This window comes from Odocoileus virginianus, chromosome 13 (genome assembly GCF_023699985.2).
Source record: "Odocoileus virginianus isolate 20LAN1187 ecotype Illinois chromosome 13, Ovbor_1.2, whole genome shotgun sequence".
NCBI classification, from domain to species: domain Eukaryota; kingdom Metazoa; phylum Chordata; class Mammalia; order Artiodactyla; family Cervidae; genus Odocoileus; species Odocoileus virginianus.
In genome coordinates, this window is record NC_069686.1 from 29,549,003 (window position 1) to 29,572,386 (window position 23,384).

A 23,384-nucleotide genomic window follows, 5' to 3' on the forward strand; every position below is an offset into this window, starting at 1 on the left:
AGTTATCTTCCTTAATTTTCAAAATATTTCAACATATATTTTCCTGTCACCAAAGTTATCTAATGAGAGAGGACAAATTATTATCCTTAAGCCATGGATAAGAACATTGAGTCACAGAAAATTGGCCTGCCAGAAGTGACGCATTTGGCATTTGATTTAGGACTAGAATTCATTCTGCAGTTTCTTAGCAAATCCATTTCCCAAAGACTACAAGATCATTTGCAGCAGCATAGGAATAAAAGGGAAAATGCTACTCAGAATAAAAGCAGTAAAACATTTCTTGCTCTTTCTTCTTTCTCATGTTCATTTCCCTCAAACACTTACGCCAAGGCAAAGTGCATCTGCGTTTCCAGCTGTGCATGCATTTTTATGGCCACCTAACTACTAATTTACATAACTCCTCTAAGTCCATTTGACTCTGTTGACTTGCCCCTTCTTGAAATCCTCTCATCCTTGCTTCTGAGAATCCTTTCTGCCCAGTTTTTCTTCTAGTCTGTGGTCACTTCTGACACTCATCTGGACTGCAGGCACAGTGTACCATGTTGATTCCTCTAATACCAGCCATGTGACCTTAAATCTGTTTTCCAAACAGCCACCAGAATAATCTACTTGAAACAAAGCATTTGACCATGTTACTCCTCTGCTTAAAATTCACAAATGTCTTCCTGTGTTTCTTGGCGGCGGTTATCATTGTCCCCAGACCCAATGCCTCTTATCTGCAATAAATTTTCTACAATATCTCATTTACTTTCCTAAAATAAAATCCATAGAAAACACAATCAACCTGCACACACATCTTGAAGATAAAATCACTATAGTGATACTAGCAGTAATGTAAAAGGGAAGTGAACTAAAATAATTTAGTATAAAATAATATGTATTTCGGTGTGTACATGTTTGGTGTGATATCATGGGAGACTCATGGGAGACACAGTGATCAGATGCTTGCACCTATGTGTAGAATCACAGTGACTGTGATGGCTGCAGATGCAGATGGATACAGATGTGCATATTCACAACTCAAGTCCATTAACAATGATGTAATTTTCTAAAATGGAAAATTTGGTGATGTAGTTTATAATATTACCTTTTCATACTATAATATTGATATGAATCACCTGGACATCTCCTGGAGCTGCTCATTCTTGGATAGATTCTAAACCTATGCTTTTCTAATGAGCTCCCAGGTGATGCCATTCTGCTGGTCCATGGATCACATGTTGAATAGTCAGAGCATAGGCTTCATTTATATCCAAAAGGTAGTGACACCCAGGGGTATTCCATTAAAATCTTGATGTCCCTTGTAAGACTTCATAAATTCTAGTGTGGGGTCATCTGTATTTTGGGTAACTGCTCTTCTGTGACTTATCCATGGAAGCCAGCAATCTTAGACTCTGAGCCCAGGGGCAAGGTCCAGGGAGCTGTAGAGAAAACACTATTTTCCTTCTCTGAGAGCATCAGTGGCTGTGGTTGGAATCCTTCTCAATAGACTTGTGGTAATTTTTCAGGAGGTACAGTGGAGCAAGGGAGAATCCTGCTGGACCTAAACTGATCCTCTAATTTTATGCCATGTATCTATTCAGGTATTCAGGTTCCTGAGACAAATGTATGAAGGGGTAATGTTGGAGAAATGGTACTGCATCTAAATCCTTTGAGACAGGTAGTGATGAGCATGACTCATTCCTATAAGGAATCCTGAATCACCATGGCAGTAAAGACCAGATGGAATGAGATCTAGTTAGCACCTCTAGAGTTTGGTATCTTGGCAAGCATCAGTGATAAAATTTAAGAAGAGGCCCTGTAAGAGCTGCAGACCTAGTGGGTGCAAAGTAGAGATGGCAGATTCTCCCCTGAGATCTCAGAAAGAAGCAAATGCCCATCAGACATGTAGTTGTTGGTATACCCTCTGTTAATCCTTAGAAACACTTGGGGACATTTTACAGTGGACTAAAGAGGCAGTCATAGATGCTAATGTGACTTCATTTGTAGTTCCAGGTTGAAGCGGCATGGGGACAATGGGGATATATTATTATTTATTACTGATAATCATCAAATACTTCCTTCACTGTTGTTCTCTACATACTGTGCCTGTTGTCACCATAATGTATACTTCTTTACCAATCTTCATCTGCTTTTAAGGTTGACATCTTCCATGTCAGATCTGTATGACTTTTGCCAAAATTTCCTTCCTAATCTTTATAAAATGCTCTTCTAGGAGTTTATCAATCTGGAATCATAATTTACAGTACAGAAACCAAATCTTCTTAATACTTTTTTCAGAGCCAGTTATTTACTTCTCACATTCTCCAGCCTCTTCCAAAGTCATGACCTTTAATTAGAAGAAAAAGTTAATTTACCTTTTTTGTCTCCAAGGCTTCAATTTCTGAGATAAGTTTCTAAGGTCTAAGAGATACATTCTGAATTTTATTGTTTCATTCTTTCCTAGTGTAAGAGAAGAAATGTAGTGGTGGGAAGGGTTGATACACCTGTTTCTAGGCAAGCTTTCCTTGAACTTTGAATACTCCAGGGTAATTTCCCATATCAGACTTGCACTTAGCTGCCTCATCCTCTGCAGAAAGTACCGCACATCCAACCTGGCACAAACACTCCCTGGGGTGGGGCCTTTGCAGCTTCATCAGAAGGTGTGAATCCACCCTGCCTGGGGAGAGTTTCATGCCTGATGTATAGTTAAGGTATTAAAGAGTTTCCCTTTTTCTTATCTATGTCAAAGATAAGAATTGCCAAACAATGGGCAATAGTTGTGCTCTTTTTCTTTTTGACTTTCGTTTAAGTATACGTTATTCTATTCATCTGAAAACTATAATTCACCTTCTGTAAACCAGAGGGGTACAAAGGAATTGCCAAAATCTTCTCATTCATCAAGGAGACCAGCTTGCACTTAGGACCTATATATTTGTTTCTTTCTCGAGTATATGCTCTGCTTGTCCCTGTGACTGTTCTGAGATCATTCCTAAGTCTCAAGTGGAGCTATAGCTCTTTGTAATTTCCCCAGAAATTCGCCCTATAAATCTTATGAAAACCTTTTGGAATGCCGCATTTAAGATTGTCAGGTAATGGTCATGTTTCCTCAAAGCTTACTGATAATTGACCCTGTATTAATCCACAGAGCATCAGCCTAGCCTTTTGAACTTGGGTAGGAGGAGAGGAAATGGAGAAGAATAATCAAATAAAACAAAGAATGAATTAATGGAGCTTAATTTACTATAAGGAGGCAAAGAGGATGTAAGATGCCCAAGCTTTCCAACCTAGAGTGTTTAGGGGAATAGAGGAACGAGAGGAGCAATTTACTTTTGTGACAAAATCACTGTTTAGTTTTAAGGCATGTTGTTTAAATGATAGTTACAGCCCTAAATAAAAATAGTCAGCAGACAACATTTTATCTGATTTCAGTATAATAAAATATATGTACTGCAAACTACTCATATACTGGTAAATTATTATCTGAGAGATTTAGAAGAGTACACATAAAGCCCTCAGAACAGTTTATTAACTTTAAAAACCTGCATCATTAATTCTATTAGTAAAGGTGGTGATGATTATGCTGAAACAGAATAGATCTTTTTCACAAAGGCAGGGTTTTGAAAATGTTTACAGTGCTTGCTTATTGTAAATACCAAGTAGTTATTTGTATAATTTTCTCTTAAGCACTTTTATCTGAAATCGCAGTCAACCTGAATTGCTCATTTTTCCCAAGAGATTTTTTTCTACCACTCACCTATGAAGCCTATAATCAAGATTATCCTCTAAGAGAACACACATGTGGCTTCTGTCTACCAACATGTCAGCTTTTTCCTTTTATGAAAATACTAAGGATGCTTCCACGATATTAAAAGAAAACCCATGCAAAAGTGTCCATAGATACAATCAACCCATATATATAATGTATACATGCCAGAATGATCTGTGCCAAAGAGAGTTATACTTGTGTATTGTCATCAAGAAAATTGAGACCACTATCCTTTTGAATAGATTAGCTTTTTCCTGCTTGCTAACAAAAGCTCTTTCTGTGTAGATAATCAGAAAGGTGGTATTCAGTGTCAAGCATGATAATAATAATACAAACCTTTACAAAATCCCTCGTTTACCTATAAATTGTTCTCTCTATGGACATTTCTTAGAAGTAAGCTAAGACAGAGCTACACTTGAGTGTAACTTTAATAGCCAGAGTTATCGGTGTCAAGGACTCTGTTCCTCACATAAAATAACTCTTCCCTTTGTTATTTGCTTCTGTTCTAAATGACATAAGAGTCACTGTCACTCACATCCTCTCTCCAGACCTGGTAAGAGCCCTTGTACAGAATAAAACGCCCCTTCCAAAGGAGATTACACCTTGGCAAACCACCTCAGTAGTTTTCCATATTACTTCCATGAGGCTCTGTCACAAAATGTGCAAGTAAACTAAGACAATGCAAATTTGCAAATGCCTTTAATGAAGAATAAAAGTTAAATATTAGTGTTTAGCAACTTGATGTTAATATTTTATTATTTTTGATAAATCTAAAATACTATCTTCATATATCTCCTTAAGGTTCTAATTAAAGAGACATATTTAAATATTAATAATCCAACAGTTTAGTCACATAACTTTCAGTCTTATAGATCATGGTTGAAGACGTGACTAAATATGCTACTCACTAAAGAAAAAAAAAATGTGTTGTGTCCTTTACAGAGTATCAGCCTAGGCTCAGTTTTGTTCTGTTACTTACTTCTCCTTTGAACTGAGATACTTCCCAGAGCTGACTTACTCTGGATACCACCTAAAGCAGGAACCAAAACAAAGGCTTGTGCACAGGTAATTTATTTCAAGGTAGCCTCAAGGAGAAAAAGTAGGAGCTTTGAAAGAGTCAAACAAGAAAGAAGGGAAAACCATTCCCGGGATATATTATTTTGCAGGTCACCATTATGGGCAAAAATAATGTTAAGATGATGTTCATTCCCACTGGGGATTCTGCAAGGAGCCATAGAGAAAATATCTTAGAACTATTCTTCTAAGGGGTGGAACTATCCTTCCAAGGGCAGGAGTATGTATGCATTGGCTTCAGTCCACCATGGGTCAAGAATTGCCAACTAGGGTATAAGGTTGCTTGCATTTCTAGCTTTACACTGCATCAGAATGAGAAAATTTTTACAAATATTTCAAATGTGAGGTGGGGACAGAGAAGCCATGGGGCAGAAAATGCAAGATACATGGTGGAAGTGAGATGAGGTTGAGTTGCTTTCAGGCCCTTTCTGTGAGCAACTGGTTGACACAACAACAGCTGCAGTCAAAAGGTTGACCAAGAGGATATTAGATAGGACACAGAGATGTCTGAAATATCAGCTAATAAAGAACAGTGAGGAAAATATTATTTAGAAGATGTCAGGCAAACTGAAACCACAATTACATTCTGCTACACTTCTGTTAGAATGGCTTCAACCACTCCTGTGCTTTGCTGTGCTTAGTTGCTCAGTCGTGTGCAATTCTTTGTGACCCTTTGTGACCCCATGGACTGTAGCCTGCCAGGCTCCTCTGTCCATAGGTATTCTCTAGGCAAGAACACTGGAGTGGGTTGTCATGCCCTCCTGCAGTCAACCACGCCTACTACCCTCAAAAAACTAACTATCCAGAAATCTGACAGTATCAAGTTCTGGTGAGAATGCGAAGCAACTGGAACCCTCGTATATTGCTGATGGAAGTGCAGAATGGTGCAGCCATTTTGGAAAAAACAGTTCGACAATTTCTTGTAAAGTTAAACTTACACTTTAATTGTATGACTCACCCATCCTACTGGGTATGTATCCAAGCGAAATTAAGACATATTTATACAAAACCTGCAGCAAATGTTTATAAACAGCTTAATTGTAATTGCCCAAAACTGGAAGCAACCCAAATGCCCTATAACTAGTGGGTGGATAAACAATCTGTGGTGCATCCACACAATAGAATACTTCTCAACAACAAAGGGAATCAGCTTCTATACAGGTAACAATATGATTGAACATCAGATGTGTTATGCTAAGTGAAAGAAGCCACGTCCAAAACTATATGTAGTTTTATATAAAACTGTGGAAAAGGCAAAACTTACAGCGTCAAGAGACAATAAACAGCACTGAAGCCACTACATAACTAGTGAAGGACTGACCAGCCTAAGAGAAGAGGCAGATTAGAAGTATTTCTCAATTAAAGCTAAAGTTGTTCTACTTATATGAAAGTTAAGTAAAATTCTCTCAGATATCATTGAAGATCTCTGTTTTCCTACATTAATACTTTTTTTTTTTAAGATTCTTTTGTTTTATTTTTTTTTAATTTTCTATTTATTTTTATTAGTTGGAGGCTAATTACTTTACAATATTGTAGTGGTTTTTGTCATACATTGACATGAATCAGTCATGGATTTACATCTATTCCCCATCCCGATCCCCACTCCCACCTCCCTCTCCACCCGATCCCTCTGGGTCTTCCCAGTGCACCAGCCCTGAGCACTTGTCTCATGCATCCAACCTGAGCTGGTGATCTGTTTCACCTTTGATAATATACATGTTTCGATGCTGTTCTCTCGAAACATCCCACCCTTGCCTTCTCCCACAGAGTCCAAAAGTCTGTTCTGTACATCTGTGTCTCTTTTTCTCTTTTGCATATAGGGTTATCATCTTTCTAAATTCCATATACATGCATTAGTATACTGTATTGGTCTTTATCTTTGTGGCTTACTTCACTCTGTATAATGGGCTCCAGTTTCATCCATCTCATTAGAATTGACTCAAATGAATTCTTTTTAATGGCTGAGTAATATTCCGTGGTGTATATGTACCACAGCTTCCTCATCCATTCGTCTGCTGATGGGCATCTAGGTTGCTTCCATGTCCTGGCTATGATAAACAGTGCTGCAATGAACATTGGGGTGCACGTGTCTCTTTCAGATCTGGTTTCCTCAGTGTGTATGCCCAGAAGTGGGATTGCTGGGTCATATGGCAGTTCTATTTCCAGTTTTTTAAGAAATCTCCACACTGTTCTCCATAGTGGCTGTACTGGTTTGCATTCCCACTAACAGTGTAAGAGGGTTCCCTTTTCTCCACACCCTCTTCAGCATTTGTTGTTTGTAGACTTTTAGATAGCAGCCATCCTGACTGGCATGTAATGGTACCTTATTGTGGTTTTGATTTGCATTTCTCTGATAATGAGTGATGTTGAGCATCTTTTCATGTGTTTCTTTAGCCATCTGTATGTCTTCCTTGGAGAAATGTCTGTTGAGTTCTTTGGCCCATTTTTTGATTGGGTCATTTATTTTTCTGGAATTGAGCTTCAGGAGTTGCTTGTATATTTTTGAGATTAATCCTTTGTCTGTTGCTTCATTTGCTATTATTTTCTCCCAGTCTGAAGGCTGTCTTTTCACCTTGCTTATAGTTTCCTTTGTTGTGCAAAAGCTTTTAAGTTTCATTAGGTCCCATTTGTTTATTTTTGCTTTTATTTCCAATATTCTGGGAGGTGGGTCATAGAGGATCCTGCTATGATTTATGTCGGAGAGTGTTTTGCCTATGTTCTCCTCTAGGAGTTTGATAGTTTCTGGTCTTACATTTAGATCTTTAATCCATTTTGAGTTTATTTTTGTGTATGGTGTTAGAAAGTGTTCTAGTTTCATTCTTTTACAAGTGGTTGACCAGTTTTCCCAGCACCACTTGTTAAAGAGGTTGTCTTTTTTCCATTGTACATTCTTGCCTCCTTTGTTGAAGATAAGATGTCCATAGGTTCGTGGATTTATCTCTGGGCTTTCTATTCTGTTCCATTGATCTATATTTCTGTCTTTGTTCCAGTACCATACTGTCTTGATGACTGTGGCTTTGTAGTATAGTCTGAAGTCAGGCAGGTTGATTCCTCCAGTTTCATTCTTCTTTCTCAAGATTACTTTGCCTATTCGAGGTTTTTTGTATTTCCATACAAATTGTGAAATCATTTATTCTAGTTCTGTGAAAAATACCCTTGGTAGCTTGATAGGGATTGTATTGAATCTATAGATTGCTTTGGGTAGTATAGTCATTTTGACAATATTGATTCTTCCAATCCATGAACACAGTATGTTTCTCCATCTGTTTGTGTCCTCTTTGATTTCTTTCATCAGTGTTTTATAGTTTTCTATGTATAGGTCTTTTGTTTCTTTAGGTAGATATACTCCTGAGTATTTTATTCTTTTTGTTGCACTGGTGAATGGTATTGTTTCCTTAATTTCTCTTTCTGTTTTCTCATTGTTAGTGTATAGGAATGCAAAGGATTTCTGTGTGTTAATTTTATATCCTGCAACTTTACTATATTCATTGATTAGCTCTAGTAATTTTCTGGTAGAGTCTTTAGGGTTTTCTATGTAGAGGATCATGTCATCTGCAAACAGAGAGAGTTTCACTTCTTCTTTTCCTATCTGGATTCCTTTTACTTCTTTTTCTGCTCTGATTGCTGTGGCCAAAACTTCCAAACTATGTTGAATAGTAGTGGTGAGAGTGGGCACCCTTGTCTTGTTCCTGATTTCAGGGGAAATGCTTTCAGTTTTTCACCATCGAGGGTAACGCTTGCTGCGGGTTTGTCATATACAGCTTTTATTATGTTGAGGTATGTTCCTTCTATTCCTACTTTCTGGAGAGTTTTAATCATAAATGGATGTTGAATTTTGTCAAAGGCTTTTTCTGCATCTATTGAGATAATCATATGGTTTTTATCTTTCAATTTGTTAATGTGGTGTATTACACTGATTGATTTGTGGATAGTAAAGAATACTTGCATTCCTAGGATAAAGCCCACTTGGTCATGATGTATGATTTTTTTTAAATATGCTGTTGTATTCTGTTTGCTAGAATTTTGTTAAGGATTTTTGCATCTATATTCATCAGTGATGTCGGCCTGTAGTTTTCTTTTTTGTGGCATCTTTGTCTGGTTTTGGAATTAGGGTGTTGGTGGCCTCATAGAATGAGCCTATCATTAATACTTATAGTAAAAATGACACAACTCTCATATCTTCTATTTAGTTCTAATACTATTATGTCTACTAAATTGGCAATGGGCTGAGAATAGACATAAAAAAGTGAAATAAGTCTTTGCCCTAAACGTGGTCCTGATATAGAAGAGGCAACTTTAAAATAAATAATTTCAATTTAGTGAGCTTATTTACATAATAATTCAATTAATTCACTTGGATACATGCCCAGTGGGATTGGTGAGTCATATGATTATGGCCTAGAGGTGGAAGTGACACCAAGGATAATTATTTTACTGTGGCTGGATCCAGGAAGGCCTTATAGAGGAGGAGATGCTTGAGCTAAGACTGGAAAAGTGAAGAACCATTTGCCACTAGGGAAGCAGGGTATTTAATAAGTAGGAGAGACTATTCAAGGGCATGGGGACCTAAAACAGCATGGCATGTTTGAAGAACTGCATGTATTTTGTTATAGGTACAGGGAATATGGTTTGGGTGCAGGAAGGATGAAGAAAGAATATTCTTTGACAGATAATGGGGGACCTGGAAAATCTCGTAAGACTTGGAATTCTATCTGGTAGATGAGAAGCTGAAAATGGATAGCCTAAATATGAAATTAGGACTTCATTTATTTGCTTTTTGGGCTTCATCAGTGGTTCAGTCTTAAAGAATCTGCCTGCAATGCAGGAGACGCAGACGACATGGGTTCGATCCCTGGGTTGAGAGGATCCTCTGGAGGAGGAAATGGCAACCAACTCCAGTGTTCCTGCCTGGAGAATCCCATGGACAGAGGAGCCTGGTAGGCTATGGTCCATAGGATTGCAAAGAGTCAGACATGACTGAAGCAACTGAGTGAGCAATATTTGTTTTTAAGAATATGAGTATATTTTCAATGTTAAAATATTGGAAAATATGCATACAAATGCAGACTTTGAACTTCTTTTGAAAAATTGGAATAATTTCCTTGCTGTCCAAGGGACTCTCAAGTGTCTTCTCCAACACCACAGTTCAAAAGTATCACAAGCATGAACTGTGGTTTGGAAAAGACTCTTGAGAGTCCCTTGGATAGCAAGGAGATCAAACCAGTCAATCCTAAAGGAAATCAGTCCTCACTATTCATTGTAAGGACTGATGCTGAAGCTGAAATTCCAATACTTTGGCCACCTGATGCGAAGAACTGACTCATTGGAAAAGACCCTGATGCTGGGGGAGATTGAAAGCATGAGAAGGGAACATAGAGGATGAGATGGTTGGATGGCATCACTGACTCGATGAATCTGAATCTGAGCAAGCTCTGGGTGTTGGTGATGGACGTGGAAGCCTGGTGTGCTGCAGTCCAGGGGGTCACAAAGAGTTGGATACAACTGAGCAACTGAACTGAACTGAATTACTTAGGAGTTCCTTTCTTTGTGGTAACAACTGTCTAGAGTTAAAAGCCACTGCCTCCCTTATGTGACTTTAAGTGGAACATGTGCCTGTCAATATGGGTTGCTTCCCAACCACCACTTGGGTATTTTATACCCACCCCACTTTTCTCACTTTTGCTACTTACCTGGCTCCAACAGATATTTGAACTTAAGTCTCTGCTGGAGACAATGGGGAACTATTGAAAGGCTAGGTGAAAGAGGAGAGTGAAAATGCTGGCTTAACACTCAACATTCAAAAAACTGAGATCATGGTATCTGGTCCCATCACTTCATGGCAAATAGATGAGGAAACAATGAAAACAGTGACAGACTTTCTTTTCTTGGGCTCCAGAATCACAGCAGATAGTGACTGCAGCCTTCAAATTAAAGGACACTTGCTCCTTGGAAGAAAAGCTATGACAAACCTAGATAGCATATTAAAAAGCAGAGACATTTCATTACTTTGCCAACAAAGGTCTATATAGTCAAAGTTATGGATTTTCCAGTAGTCGTGTATGGAAATGAGAGTTGGACCATGAAGAAAGCTGAGCACTGAAAACTGATGCTTTTGAACTGTGGTTCTGGAGAAGACTCTTGAGAGTCCTTTGGACAGCAAGATCAGACCAATCAATCCTAAAGGAAATCAGTCCTGAATATTCACTGGAAGGACTGGTGCTGAAGCTGAAGCTCCAATACTTTGGCCACCTGATGAAAAGAGCCAACTCATTGGAAAAGACCCTGATGCTGGGAAAAATTGAAGGCAGGATAAGGGGACAACAGAGGATGAGATGGTTAGATGGTATCACTGGCTTAATGGACATGAGTTTGAGCAAGTTCTGGGAGATTGTGTAGGACAGGAAGCCTGGCATGCTGCAGTCTATGGGGTCACAAAGAGTCGGACACAACTGTGCAACTGAAAAACAACAACAACAAAAGTGGAGTAATATCAGATTTCTCATTTTAACAGGATTATTCAGTAGAGATGTGGAAGTTGGATTGACATGGGATAAATCTGAATGTGGGGAATCCAGTTAGGACTAATTCTCAAAGTTGAGGAATGAGATGATCAAAGTTTAACTGAACTTTGTAGCTCTGGGACTGGAGGTGAGATAAAGGAGTCTTATATTAAGAAGGATTTAGTGACAGGATGTGAAGGATATTGGAGAAAAGGGGTCTAGAGTGGCTCTTGGCTTGGGCAACTGGGTATGTCTGTGATGTCACCAACTTAGATAAGGAGTACAGGTTCTGAAAGAAAGGATAGTGATTCTGTCTTTGAATGTATTGCTTTTAGAGGGCTATAGATTACCCAACAGGCAGTTGGAAAAATGGATCTGGAGCCATGGGTTTGGGAGCTATGAGCCCATTCATGGTACTGGGGGCCCAATGGGCTGAGTGAGAAGGAAAAAAGCCAAAACAGAAATCTTGGGAACATCAGAGGTGGATCCAGCTAGCTGATGAAGATGTATAATCAGTGTTATTAATTCTGACATGTTACTAACTCTTAAACATGCTTTTATTCAATTATAAATTAGAGATATTTTCTTATTAATTTCACAGAGTATGTCTCAATTTAAGTGCTAATGGCAATATTATTCAAGGATTAGAATCTCTATGTGAGGCAGGGAAGGTACATGACAGGAATTACACATGAGAAACCTGGAATGCCATAATTCACTGGACTCCTGTGAAAAGACAAAATAGCATTAAATGTAAAAAATCCCCGAGACATTTGCACGTAATGGTGTATAGAATTGTTGGTCAGTTACATTAGCTCTGTAATGACAGATAGGATCTTTTTTTTTCTAGCTGGGAGTAATTTTCTGGAGGCAGGAAACTTGCAATAGAACATAGACATAAAAGACCAAATTCATATTTCTAAATCTCCTAGCATAAGTGGCAATTAGATTCATACCATCATGCTTCATATCTTCTGTTTAATATGTTTTCATTAATTAGGACAGAGTTGTCTCCTTGGTTGAATAGTATAGAATTTTATATAGGGGTCAGAGCTATTCCTTCGAGAAACATATGCAGAGTAAGTAATTTGAAGATTGGGGAAGTTGGAACTGCAAAGGAGTTGTCATTTAGAAGCAAAACTGGTTAAATACAACTGAATGTAAAATAAATGAATTAAAAATAATGCGCATTGTTTTAGTGTTTATCTGTTCAGACCATTCATTTCAGAGGTTTACCAAGACTTTATGGAGAAGAATAAGATTTCCCATCTTCACGAACATCTCATAGTATATCAGTACAGCAATCTGCCTCTTTCTTAGTATCTATTTGGAAAAGTTCAAGATAATGGGATTTATTATCTTGTGACTGCTCAGAAAATTGATGTGTGTAACTTCCATTAGCATTTTTAGGGATAATCTGGGTGAGGCCCCTTTGCATTCATATAATGGTCCCCTTAATTTTTCGTCTTATCTTTCATCTTTCCCTCCTCTCTTTTCTCCTATTGCTTCCCCCCGTCCACCAAGAAGATATTGCTTATTTTTTCTGATATGTTTTGACTGTTCTTTCTGCAGAAAGGCATTCAGGCAATGCACATATATCAACATGCACTATATCTAGTTTGAAATATTTATTGCTGAATAACATCCTAAGTGAATGGAGTTCTGCTGATGATAATGGAAGTCACTTTCTTTTATGATTTTTCCCAGTTGATCTTCTTGTGATCTCTGCTTGACTTCTATTCATGGCCCTTTTATATAGGTAAGATGTAATAAGTTTGAGTGAAGAGATTAAAAGTACTGCCAAGTTTTTTGAAGTGTCTGTTGTTGATTCTGTGCTATATCTAGAAAGAACTGTATTGATGGAAAGAAAAATACTCTCATTGAAGGCTTCCTGTTTGGGTCCTATGAGTTAGGAAATCCATAAACTGTAATCACTTTTATCACACTCCATAATCACTTTCCCTAATTTTTATTCTCAGCAGTGGTCTTCATTTCATAGCTCCAGAATCATCTTATTCTCATAAAAAAAGACTATTTCAGTGTTTACTAATCCATAAGTATTTCTCTTGAGGCTCTGTTCATTAAAATAATAACTCTAAGGGAAAAATATCAGAGCTTGAGGTGTATGATTATGCTAGTATAAACTTGTGAATTTAAGAATAAATTACTAATAATTATTTACATTATATAATATATATCTCCCACTTTCTCCCTCTAGACAGCAAACCATCCTAATTACAGGAAGGGGTTCTAGGTAACTTTTTCTCTCCTCTGTAATCTATTTCACTTTCATTAATTAGGCAAATACCTTGTTAGGCAAATGTACTACATATTTTATTTGTATTTTATTTTTAACCATAGACCAAGATAAGAAAACTCTGAATTGCAGAATCAAAAGTGTAGTCATTTCTGGGGTTGATGGCTTTATGGAAAATCCCTGATACTGAAGTTAAACTTAGGGCTCAGCATAAAGTTATCTCAGCTTTCTTGCAAGATGTTGTTAGATTGCCGTTATCTTTAATAATAACTTTTAGTGTTGCAGAAGATTTTATAGATTATAAAAATTGTGTAAACTTTGACCTCAGAATATAAGGAGCATATAATCTAGTTGGGAAAAGTAGTATGTGCCTGTGAAATGGCTAATAAATAAATATTTTTTCCTCCTTTTTAACAATTAAGATATAACTGACATATAACTTTGTATTAATTTTAGGCATATAGTATAATTTGAAATACTTGTGTATTGTGGGAAATGATTACCTCAGTAAGTTTAGGTAACATTCACCACCACACATAATTATTATATTTTTCTATTATGATGAGAACTCTTAAGATTTACCCTCTCAGAAACTTTCAAACATACAATACAGAATTGTTAACTATAGTCACTATGCTGTGCATTATATTCCCTGGGACTTATAACTGAAAGTTTGTACCTTTGATCTGCTTTACCCATTTTGACTACCTCCCCAACCCCTCTGTCTCTGGCAACCACCAATCTGTTCTCTGTATCTAAAAGTCCATTTTTTTTGGTTTGCTTTTTGTTTTAGATTCCACATGTGAGATCATAGAGTATCTGTCTTTGACTTATTTCCCTTGGCATAATACCCTTAAGATCTATCCATGTTGTTGGAAGTTGTAGGATTTCTTCTTTTTACCACTGAATAATATTCCAGTGTATATGTACCACATTTTCTTTATCCATTCATCTGTCAACAGTCACTTGGGTTGTTTCCATGTCTCGACTATTATAAATAATGCTGCAGTGAAGTTGCAAGTGCAGATATCTTTCAAGGTATTGATTTCATTTCCATTGGATAAATACACAGAAGTGGAATTGCTGGATTGTGTGATAGTTCTGTTTTTAATTTTTTTGAGGAACCTCCATACTGTTTTCCACCATGGCTGCACCAATTTATAGTCCCACCAACAGTGCAAAAGGGTTTCTTTTCTTCACGTCCTCGCCAACACTCATTAATTCTTATCTTTTTGATGAAAGCCATTCTTGTTCATTTACCCAAGAAATATTCATTGAGCATCTACTTTGGAGGAGGCACTGTTCCAGCAGTGGGTTAGAAAGTAAATAAGGCCAAGTCCCTGTTCTCATGGTGTTTAAAGTCTAGGGAGAAACACTGTTAAGAAAATAAATCAACTGACCAATAATAAAATGTTTTCCAGTTTTATTGAGAAATAATTGACATACTTCACTGTATAAGTTTAAGGTGTACAGCATGATGTTTTGATTTATATTTATTGGAAGTGATTACAACAGTAGGTTTAGTTGACATCATCTAATATAGATATAAGGAAAAAAATCCTCCTTTTGTTGAGAACTCTTAGAGTAATATAATTTTTTATAGTGTAAGTGGAATGAAAATAAAGCAAGATAGTTAAAGAGTGCCTGGATGGTATCTATTTTGAGGCATGGTCATAGATGCACACAAGAGCTGGGGTTGACAAATGGTAGAGAGGATGTTAGGAAGAACAACCCTGAAGGACCCTGAAGGAAAGATGAGCAGGAGTGAGGGTTTCCCAGGCAAAGACCTGGGACAGAGATAAACATGGGCGTGTAGCAGTGGGGCAGAGCGGAAGAGGCAGAGGCAGAGGCAGGCCTGGGCTCTTTGCTTTGGGGAGTAATAGGAAATAAGGTGATATACATGGCGTCAAGTCCACTTATGCCTTAAAAGATTGAGTCTTTCTTTGAACAAGGTAATGTCTGAATTGCCATAAAAACTCCTTGAAATGGTGGCAAATGCAAAGCCACCGCTATTAGAATCATGTGAAGGGAACAAAAATATGTGAAAATTAATCCAAAATACAAATATCTACTGAAATGATTGAATCAAAATGGCACTCAAGTCAGGAAAGTCAGCTAGAAAACAACAGTAGCAATCCAGGAATATACTGAACATTTGTATAGCAGTTATGCTTTCTTATCGCATTTATTCATCCCTTCACACATATTTATTGAGTATCTATTAGGTGTCAGGCACCTAATAGGTGTGTGAGGCACTGGAAATACAATGATGAGCCAATCAGATGTGGTCCCTTTCTTCATGGAGATCACAGTCTAGTGGGGAAGCAGACCCTGCTCATGTAATCACAAAGCTAAATGTCTGATTTTAAACTATGACAAGTATGTTGAAAAATAAGCAAGTTATGGGAGGATGCAACTAGGATGGGTGGGTAAAACTCCCCTGACAGACACTGAAGCTGAAATTTGGAGCTAGGTATTAAATAGGAAAAGATGTGGAGGATGCAAAGAGAAGGGGAGGATGAAAGTGAAAGAAATGGCATGTTCAGCATCCACATAGAAGGAGGAAATATGCCTTGTTTAGGGATCTGGATGATGGCCAGGGTTCCTGGAGCAGAGAGGGTGAGTCGGTTATTGTAATGGGTTTAGGAGTTGGGGCTGCAGATATAGGCAAGGCCAAACTCTGGAGGCTTTGTAGTCCATAGTTGGGAGCTTAGACTTCACCCTAAGAGTGATGGAAATCTTTAAAAGTATAGGAAGTGAGATGGGACTGTGGGCAGGAAATAAAACCAGTGTGGATGCAGGATGTATTCTGATAGCGCTAGGATGGAAGGCCTGAAGATAGAATCGAATGTATGTTCAAATGATAGTCAGATGCAGTCTGCAGGACTTGGTAATGGATTATATGTGGAGTGTCAGGGACAGGCAGTGTCAGGATTCTTGAGAATCTGGCTTGTGCAAACTGATGGTATTTGCACAGCGATCCTGTAAGGTGTGTGCCATTTTTATCCCATTTTACATTATTCTGAAGTTAGAGGTGGTTAAACAATGTGCCCCAGGGAGTGCCATTAATAAGTCACAAGGGTAGGACTAAATCTCTGGTTTCTGATTTCAAAACCTGGATTCTCTCATTATGCTTCTTGGTTGACCGCAGAAAGGATAAGGACTGTGGCTTAATGATGGCAGCACAGTAGCTCTGGTCTTTATAGCACACAGTCATAGAATCTCAGCATTGAAAGAGATTATAGAGAATTTACTGCTGTGTTTTTCAAGCTTCTTTCACTGTGACCTACATGAGAAATGTATTTTACATCACAAATGAATATATATATACACACATACATACACACACACAGAGAATGGAAATAAAAATTTCCTGAAACAGCATTGCTGTAATGACATGAGATGCACTCTGATATTTTCTTCCATAAAAATATGCTAGTTCCCATCCATAAAATTTATTTCATTATCCACTAATGAGTTATAACCCTTTGTCTGAAAAACTGATTTAGTGCTCTTCATTTTTTGAAGAGGATTTGAGGCCCAGAAATGGGAAATGGTTTCCCTAGATCTCATCGTCAGCAGGCAAGTGATTTCCTGACTGTTAACCCCGTTTTCTGAGTCTATTATGCAATTTGGCTTTGTCAGCTTTGTAAATATAGTACAGTGATAGGTTTGTAAGTTTTGTCCCTTAGGAAAAAATATCTGTTGACAGTTTTTCACTTATTAGCATTTAGTTTGTTTCTTCCTCTGCAAGTCTTATTTTACACTCAGGTTAAGACCCTCTAGGACCCGTTTAAATGAAACTTTGCAAGATTTTATTTGAAAAGAAAAGCACATGAAACAGTCAGATAATAGTGCATAATCATTCAGATTCTCAAAAAGACTAGTAAAAAGTCACAGAAAATGGAAAGCAGTTATCAAAGAGAGGTGATCAAAAAATGCACTTATGAAGTCACCCAAGAAACCAAGGGACAATTGTGAAACCAAGAGGAAAAACCAAATCTTTCCACTAAGCAAAAATGCCAAGGAGAGAACAGGAAGTTTTAATAATGTATGCAAAAGCACAGGTACTGTATTTCATGAGTGGAGTTTAAACATAAATGGAACATATAAGATTAAAAAAAAAGCTTAGGTAATATTGAAAAATGGTGGGACATTTGGAAAGAATTTAATGGAACTATCAGACTGTTAAAGATTCAATAAAATGAACATTTGAAGTTTACTCAGCTGTAAAAGCTTATAGGAATATTTAAGGAGAAGATAGAAAAAGATTTGCAAAAAAAGAAAAAGATTTGCTTGGCACTTTTTGGACATATCCTCTAACACAGCTAGAAATATAATTCATTATTGAAAATCCTGACAAGGTTTTCTGGATGTTTTCCTTGTCTGACAAGCAGAAGTGGCACTTGGGAATCCTGGAAACAGTTATGATGGCGAAAGCAGGGATCCAGCATCACAGGGTGGAAGACTCAGAAAATGATAACGTGTTTGGAGAGGGTACTTTTCTTTCCAAAGACCTATCCAGTGGGGGAGAAAGGGAAATATTGTTCTTCTACCTGCCAATCATAGCGTCAGAGCCTTATCTGTGTGTTTATCAATAAGTATTTCTTAAACCTTTAAAGTGCCAGATACCATGCAAGACTGGAGAGAGCCCACGAATAAGACAAATCTGGTCCCTGCCCTTAAGAAGTTTGTAGCCAAGTCTGAGATACGGGCAAGTCCAAGTGGTTCAATGCTGATGTGTGCTGTAATACAAGAGAGGGGCAAGATGCTAGGGAAGTTGGGAAGAGACACCTGATCTGGACATGGTAAGTTAGGGAAGACTTCTTGGAACAAATGATGTCTAAGTTTAGGCTTGAGTAGGTAAAGGAAAAGTTAGCCAGATGAAGCATGAAGAAGAGAGAGCTTGCTTGTTTCAAGGATTACTTGACACTGTGATTAATGCATTTACAAAGCATAGGCCTAGCACACAGTAAGCCCTCATATATGGCAGTTTTTAATATTTTATCATAAGTTATAGACCCTGCTCAATAGTACTTTCCCATATAAAACAATACACATGATACAATGTTTCCACAAATAATGGCTGATAGAATTCACAATTAATGTTTAATTGTCTATTATTATTTAACAGGCTCATAAAATACTGATGTTCCTCATTGCAATTCATTTTGTTTGAAGAAAACTACAGAGCATATTGTGGTCTCTATATATAAGGAAAATAGAAAATAGACTCAGAATATTAGGACTTAAAGAAACTATAGAAGTCACCTGATCCAGTCGTCCACTTTAACATGGGGGAAAACTAGGCTAGCCATTTGCTCAAAGTAACAGTGTTGTTGGTTAGTGGCAGAGAGAAGACAAAAAGGCTGGTATTCTGACCAGCAGTTTAATACTCATTTCCTTTATACTGCGTTGCCAACTTCAGAGTTATTTTCAATGCTCTCAACTTTGATGTAAAATTGTGTTAATATTGTTACCTTGATATTAATTTCCATTATTGCCTTTGAAGTTTTACATGGGCTTCATTTTGTGTTTTTCTAGTACTTGATTCATTCTGAAAATATGCATGTTAATTAATTTCCCTTGAACTATTTAACTTTTACATCAAGAGCAAAGGATCCATGTAATACTACTAACCATTTCCATTTTAAATCCTTAATTTATTATTGGCAACAGATTAACATATTTTAAACTTCATTTGTTCTCTGTTAAGGTTTCATTCAAAGACTGTACCTTTGGCAGGAATATTAAACAAAGAATTAACTAAAGAACTGGAAAAAGTTCTGTAGTTAATAATCTAAATAATATATTTCCTTATAATGTGCTCTGGACTACCACTGTGGTAATGTTCTTTCCTGGTTGTTATTGCTACACAGTTATGTTCGCATGCTCCATTTAAAGCTATATAATTACCAAACCTTTTAAAATAAAAACCACTAAAATGTTCTTCTAGGGTATTCTTCCTTTTGCTCACGGTTTGCTCTTCTGTACTTCTGCTTATTGTGCTTATATTGATTCCTCTGCCCACCTGTCAGCTTTCTTGTTCTTGGACTTGAAAATACCATAATCGGTTGTCATTCTCTCCTCATGGAAAATCCTTTGGCTGCCTCTGTGGGGATCCACTGGGTACAGATTTTTTCCAATGGCACCCGTTTTCCCAGTGGAGTCTTCACTGTATCCACTGTGTATTACAGAAAGCCCCATTACCTTACCTCCTGGATGCTAACTGTTGCAGGGCCTGTTCTCATTGTCATGATCTCACAACTCCAGCTACTTAGGAGGATATAATGCCAGCTTCAACAACATTCTCTCCTTCAATTTTCACCTTATTTTGTGGGGGAGAGGGGATATAGGTATAATTACAGATGATATTGTGAGTTATTGATTGCAGGCAAACTTCTAACAGTCCCTGACCATTCTCATGATTCTAATATGAAGTAGAAGCTATTTAGTTTCAAAAGGCTGATGTTGACTTGCTCCAGAGTTTTTGTTCCAGCAATTCATTCATATATGTGCACATAGCTTAACATCTATAACCCATTGACTTTTGATTGCTCAACTTGCATTTGTTTTATGATTTATAGTGTATGCCCCATTTTAAAAACTACCGTAATCTTTTCTGGAGAACAGGAAAAACATTGTTTAGACTTGCAAATGACAAGAAGGGTAAACTGGGAGATTAACTGGGGTACCTGAATTTTATTGGTCTGGTTATTCTCTTGCTATACTTACCTTTGGAAACAGATATCTTGTTCAGTTGTCGGTATTTGCTTATATTTGGCTTCATAAATCATACAACATTACATGTGCAAAGTCATTCAATGATAATTCCCATAAACTAGTCTTAAATCAAAAGTGAGTAAAATAGTTTCAAAACACAAACTTTTTTCTATTGAAACTTATAGGAATAGTCCCAATACTCAGAAAGGTTGAATGTATACTGTTTGTCTTTACATTAGTTCACTGCTTCTCAGGTCTCACTGTCTAAGAACCTTGAGACTCCAGTGTTTTATTATACAAATCTCTTTGGACATACATTATATTTTATGTTTTTTAAATAAAAATTTTAATACATAAAAATGTAGACATATATAAAAGTCTGTCATTATTCAACTTCAGCAATTATCAACTTACTAGTCATATTTTTTTCATCTATACCCTTACCTACTCTCTCATGCCTATGCAGATACCCAGATATCATTTCATCTGTATTTTAGTATTTATTTCTAAAATTAAAAAGACTCTTTATAAAGGGATAACCATACTATGATCACACCTAAAAACTTGAACAGTGTTTCCATAATAGCATCTACTTACTAATCAATATCAAAATATATTTGTTTCATATTTTTTTTACATTTGGTGTATTCAAATCAAAGACTAAAATGGCTGGTTGTTTCTCTTTGATGTTAAGATTACTCAGTGTTTTCAACTGTTGTCAGCCTGATCCATCCATTACTATAACATTTCCTATCAGCTCAGATCAATTTCAGTAGCAAAAGTTTATCGTGAACGAGAACCCATTATTTCATTATGCATTGCAAAAGGGTATATTCTAATGCTATCATTTCTTTTTTATTTATTTGGTTCCATTTAGAAATGTTATTTTGGTAATTTAAATATGTATTACTTGAGCATCTATCATGTGCTAGCACTCTGCAGTATAAGGGGAAAACAAAATACCTATATATCATGGCCTCTGCTCTAAATGGAAATAGAAATACTATGCTCAAAATAATTAGAGAACAGTTATGATATAGTCAGTGAAATAATAAGAGAGATGAATGTGGGTTGGAGAATGTTTAGTGGCAGATATGGGACATGTGCTGGGCCAAGAAGCATTTTATGAAATAGGGGGAAACTGAGGGCATTTCAGGTAGGGGAATAGTTTGGGTCACACCATGAGGCAAAGAATAAAGATGGCGGTATAAAGAAAGGAACAGGGAAAAATCCTACCTAGAGACTACACATTAACAAGGTTAAAATTGTTAACCTTGGCATTAGTTGGAGGTGAGGACAAGCGCAGTAGATAACAAACAGAGAGGCTGAGGTTGAGAAAGGATAGCAATAGATTTAGAAGTATAAGGTAGACACAGGCCGCAGGAAGAAGGGAAGGGAGCAGTATCAAATGATGGAGAAGCAGGGGAGAACAGTGTTACAGCCAAGGAATGAAAGAGTTTTAAACATGGAGAGGTGGTTGACAGAGTTAAATACCACCATAAGGTTAAAGAAACGGGGACCAATCCAGGAGGGAGACCCCTGGCAATATTTGACAGGGCACTTGATTTTGATATAGCATATTACAGACAGAGGGTAGATAAAGGAAGGAATGATTTGGAAGTAATAGGTTAGGACAGAAGGCATAGATGATCTTATTCTAGGAATAGGGTTCAAAAGAAGAAATAAATATGGCTAAGATTATCAGTAGTTGGGGAAACCTAAGTGTTTGAAAACCAAAAGTCTGAATTTCCTTGATATTCCTTCTATTTTGATGAATAGAGCAAAATATATTTTTAGAAAACAAACTTTGAATAACGAAAGTGCAAAAAAGAGCTTAACTAGTTATTTTAGTTCACCATATTTTAAGATATTTTATTTACTCAATTTTCATTTCATATATTACCACAGTGAATCATGCTTATATCAAATATATGACAATGATATACTAAACTGAGAATACTAGTTTCTTCCTTTTCCAAAAAGAAGATTTTCTGCATCGGTATCCATCTCCTTTCTCTCTGCTTTTGTTAGCTATATGTATACATGGAATGTGTGTTTGCTTTTATTTTGTTAGTTTTATTGGTTTACTGCTCACAAAGATAAGACATGTTTATTATAAACATTTTTTTAAATTCCATGAAATGCTTCTATTCAGAGATAAACAGTATTATTATTTTGGTAAATCTCCTTCCAAATCTCTTTCTATGCATAGATAGATAGATGATATTTTATTTTAATGAGATCATACCATGAATGTGGTTTTGCACCTGCTTTTTTACATCTAATAATAGGTTGTAGATATTTTCTGTGTTGATGAATATGGAAATATAGAAACTTTTTCAATGGCAGTCATTGCATGATGATGCCATAATTAATTTTGTTGCCAGACACTTAAGACTCTCCAGTTTTTCTGTTTAAGCAGCACTGCAATGAACATTCCTATTGGTAATTTGTGCACATGTCCTGTTGATTGTCTTCTTTGAATAACTTCTTCAAAGTGGGATGATGGGTGAAAGACTATGTATATTTCATATTGTGATATATATTTACATATTACCCAGTGTTCTCTAGAAGTGCTGTACTAATTATATTTCTACCAATAACACCTATTAGTACCTAGGAAGTTCTTTTAAATGTCTTAATTTTTTTCATCTTCATTCAGGCTCATTTTCTTCACTTATAAAAATCAGGATGAAACATATCAGGGATTCTTAAAAGTTTTAGGATATTAAGCCCATTTGAAAACTGTTGACTAGAAAATAGAAATATTGTTCCAGAAAAACACATCTGCAAAAACACAAAACTTTTACATAATATTTATGAGAATTCACAGATCTTTTGAAATCAAATCACAGACTCTTTAGAATTTCATTCCATGAATCCAAGTGAACAGTCTCTGAATGAGGTGATTTTTACAGTTGCTTTCTACACTTTACACATACATCACACACTCATGTGCATGCAGAATTTTAATGTGTCCTTGGAAAGTCTTTAACATCTGCTTGATACAAAATCTAGTCTCCTTATGATCTGTGAAATCACTTGAGCGTATTTATTTATTGGATGAATTTCTATTTATTTC

General features: G+C 36.7%; 1 protein-coding gene across 3 annotated transcripts in view; it reads left to right on the plus strand.

Annotated features, from left to right (window-relative positions):
- CCDC148 (coiled-coil domain containing 148) overlaps positions 1-23,384 on the plus strand; it is a 536,518-nt gene that overhangs the window by 159,029 nt on the left and 354,105 nt on the right. The window lies entirely within an intron of this gene.